The sequence below is a fragment of the Tauraco erythrolophus genome, chromosome 12 (genome assembly GCF_009769465.1).
Source record: "Tauraco erythrolophus isolate bTauEry1 chromosome 12, bTauEry1.pri, whole genome shotgun sequence".
Taxonomy (NCBI): Eukaryota; Metazoa; Chordata; class Aves; order Musophagiformes; family Musophagidae; genus Tauraco; species Tauraco erythrolophus.
Genome location: NC_141476.1, coordinates 2456332 through 2460380, shown reverse-complemented (window position 1 = coordinate 2460380; position 4049 = coordinate 2456332). Strand labels below are relative to the sequence as shown.

At 43.8% G+C, this 4049-nt stretch overlaps 1 long non-coding RNA gene across 1 annotated transcript; it reads right to left on the bottom strand.

The window, feature by feature from the left end:
* Positions 1–270: 270 nt before the first annotated feature.
* LOC147527960 (uncharacterized) lies at positions 271–3325 on the bottom strand. Its single transcript, XR_015222475.1, has 3 exons — positions 3267–3325; positions 1774–1856; positions 271–287 (listed from the first exon to the last, which is right to left on the bottom strand). It is a non-coding gene; the product is annotated as an uncharacterized LOC147527960 (long non-coding RNA).
* Between the last annotated feature and the right edge of the window lie 724 nt (positions 3326–4049).

The following is a 4049-nucleotide window of genomic DNA, read 5'->3' as shown; positions in this document are numbered from 1 at the left end:
TCAGTGATTGTGCCTCAGCTCCTGTTGAGGGTGATGGCAAAACTCCTAAAGCCACATTGTTCTATGACTCCTAGTACCAGCATTTTTCCCCCCACATCAAGTGGCACCATCCATTGCACTATAAAACCCACGTCTACTGGAACAGCCCCATCAGCCAACTCTGGCACTTACCATGTAGTTAATTATTTCTGACTGCTCCATCTGCTCTGCCATTATTACAGCGGTGCCATGACTTTTCTTCCATGTATTGAAATGATGATTGAAATAACGTCTTTAGTCCTAAGAATCTGTAAGAGTTGCTGAATTTTAAAGTTTTCCTCTGTAACTTGGCCATCGTGATGGTGGGTTTGATACTGCAAACCAGTACCAGACTGATTTGAGTAGTTTCTTCATGCCTGGGGCTGGCTCATCAAATGGCCTTATCAGGATTTGTCTGTTCAGATGGGGAGCAAACTAAAGCATGAATTCAGAGAGCTATTTCTCAGCAGTAATTCCCTTCACAGATGCTCCCAGAGCTCTGCACTGAAATGAAGCTTGTTCACTTTGCAGATAGAGTAAATGCCCTGCTCATACCAACCCCTTACAGAAACCACCCTTCCTGCAGACCCTGCAAAGACAACAGAAAAAAGGCAATCTAAATCTTGGGCATGGTGGTGGGCACCACCTTCTAAAAAGAATCCTTCTCCTTTTGCTCCTCATTTGTAGTCCACAGGGTCTGGCCCCCTAATTAAAGCATTTAGTTGGGATCTGCGTTGCCTTCCACTCCTCCCACAACACTGCAAGGAGCAGTGATGGTAACGGGACCCTCTGCTCCAGCTATGTGGGCATCCCAGGCTGAGACCTGCACCTGGAGATGGACAGAAAAGGGCAGCCACAAGTGGGTGAGGAGCTGGTGATGAGCAGGAGGGCCCTGGCAATCACCACCTCTATTAATTGCCTAATTCACTCATTTTCCTACTACATGAAGAGCCCGAGTAAATTGCTGGGGCAGATTTTGTACAATCCTTTGCTGCAGGAAGGTTGTAAAACTACAGGCTAGCTTTTAGCAACTGTCTGGCCTCCACAATTATATTTTTTCATGTAGTAATTTCCTAATTAGCAATTTCTCCCCTTTGAAGACTTGCCCTGGCAAATTGGTTTTTCTCCTATTCTGACAGCAGCAAAACTATTTATCCCACTTCCTCACGTAGAGGTTCACTTTATGTTCTGATGAAGAATGGTAAGCAGAGAACAATACAGGGAAATACACAGTTACCCCCTGCCCAGATCAGAGAGAGATTTCTTATCCTTGACACCTGCTGGCAATTAATCCTTTGCATGCTGGAATTTGCAATGAGCAGCCCTGCTGTAACAGGAGCCAAGCATGCCATCTCAGCTGCCCTTCACCTCCCTGGGCCACTGGAGGTAGCTGAATCCTGATCTTTTATTTTATAGCATCCAAAGAACAACTTCTCTCTCCCCAATATCTGATAAAGGGGCACTTTAGCATGCACCAGGTTGGAACCCCTGTTTTTACCCACATTTGGTTTGACATGAATGTATCTCTTGTCTGTGGGAAAAATAATAAATGTAAATTTTCCTACAAAATCCATTTGGATCAGGATTCTGTCAATCCTCCTGTGCATCTGCATCCAGCACATGTCCTTCAGCCTGCAGAACTGTGCTTGCAGGAGAAGCCTCTCCTCCTCCACCCAGGCTGCTGACTACTGAAGTTATCCTACCTTGATTGCCAATTTTTCTGCTCAACAGACTAAACCAGCTTTAACTTCTCACTCCCCAGTGGACCTCACTGATGAAGGATCTTTCTCACTTGCTTGTGACCCAGTGACCTGCTGTGCTGCTCCTCCTCCACAGGTCTAGTGTATAAAGCAACAAACAGCCACAATAATTACATCTGTTAGCCACAGGTTGGTGTTTTTTTTTTTCCAAGTTTGTCCTGGAATCTGGAAGGCCAAGGAACCTTCTGTAACACCAAATTAACTTGCATTTAAACTTCTGCCCTACCAAGTACTCAGTTTAGCTTTTGAGTCCAGTGTTTTGTTGGAATATAACAATACTTGGATTTTGCCCACCTGAAAATATTTCTGCACTACATAAAGTGAGTCAGCTTTGCACAGTGTAGAAAATCAAACAGAATTACTGCATGGAAATATCGTAAAGAATACAGTTCTTTGAAGTGCTAGTGGCATTTGAAAGCCATCTAGCGCTTTAAAGAACAGTATTTTATTAAGTATTGCAAAGGAACTTCGGAGCTATTATTTCTTATTTTGCTATTAAAACCTGTAAGTTGGAAAATTGATCGTTAGAGAAGCTTTGATGCAAAAATCTAGGACTAAAATAAATTCCGAAGGCTATTTTCAAACTAAGTTATATTAAAACATTCCTTCATCTCCCTTATTAATTTAATGCACATCTCCAATTATCTTAAATATTAGGAATAATATTCTACTAAATAATCCAAACCCCCTACGGCTTCTTGAATTTTCTTCCATTAACACACTATGATATTTCTCACCGCTTTCTAGTGACCTTTAAATAAACTTTTCAGGCTACTAATTAGCATGATAAACAATAGATTCTCATTTCATGGGCAATTTCATGGTCAAGCAACCCACTCGAGACAGGCTGCACGCTCTGCAATATTCACATCTGCAGCAAGCATCGGAGCATCTCTGTGAGCGACGTTTTCTTTCAGTGGTATCTCTGGGAACACGTGTCAGTACATTTTTGCTTAATTCCTGAAAGCTGAGCTTAATTCTTTCATTAGCACATGTAAGATCTGAGAGGAGTGGTCTCAGAGATGGGAAAGACATGCTTTAAGAGTCCAATGAGAGCAGTGAGTGCATCATTGTCACAGTGAATTTCTTATCGTTCTCTTTTCAGGGCAAGTTCCTCTTGTCTCTTCTCAATTATGCTTAATTTCTTTTTAATCACAAAATTTAATTTGAAGTAGTTGCTTTGCAGATGGGTTAAAGCTTTTTTTTTTTTTAAAATGTTTCAAGCAAGAGAAGACAAAACAATTACTGGTATTGTATACAAAAGTAGATCCTGTTACAGTGTAGGATGGGAGATGATCGTGGTGGGAACATCGCGGGTACATGGGAGGAACAGTTCACACGTCCATGTATGCTGCAGCTGAATAGTATTTCTGCCTGGGTAGGGGCATGTACCTGCCTGGCTTGTTCCCAAAAAGCCTTGAGGGGTTCCAGCTGGTGAGACCCACCCCAGCCTCCCCCTGATGTGCTGGCTGTACCACCACAGCTTACCTCTCAGTGCCAGGTGAGGACACCCAGCATCTGTGGCACCCAGAGAGGGCTTGGGGGAACCTTCCAAAACTTCAGTGTTGCTGTTGAAAGTAAAAAAAACCACACAACCCAAAAACTCCAAGCAAATAACAAGTTACAGTTATAAAGAATACAAGGAGATTTGAAGAGAGAGAGGCTTGACCCCGCAGCTCACCAGGATGACTGGATGGGAGAAGCAGGGGAAAAAAAAAAAGCAAGGGAAAGACAAGAGCAGGGCAATTAAGAGGAACATGCACTTGCTGGCAGTTGGGGAGATTGTTTCTACTCTCAGTTTTGGCACTGGCCTCAGGGGAAGGCTTAATTTAGGAGAAACTCAACCTGCTCCACTCTTGTCCCATCCTTCCTCACCACCTGCCCTCCCCATTCTGGGGAGATCTTCAGGACATGGACTATCTCCTACTGTGTGCTGGAACTACCACTAGCACGGTGGGGTAGACACTACCTTGAACTTATATACATGGATTACAGAGTCACAGGACAGCTGAGGCTGGTAGGGACCTCTGGAGACCATTCCATCCCACCCTTAGTCATGCAGAAGCAGCTACAGCAGGTTGTCCACGGACAACTTGCAGTCCAGCCCATGCTTCATCCCTAAAGGAGCCTGACACCACTTGGTGGTAACTCAAATTAAACCAGCAGCTGCTTCTTCCTACAGATCTGATGATCTGGGTCTTCGCCCTCTGCTTCTCATCTCTGGCAAAGACAGCATAGAAAAGGTGGACATAAGGAAATTTAACTTCTTCT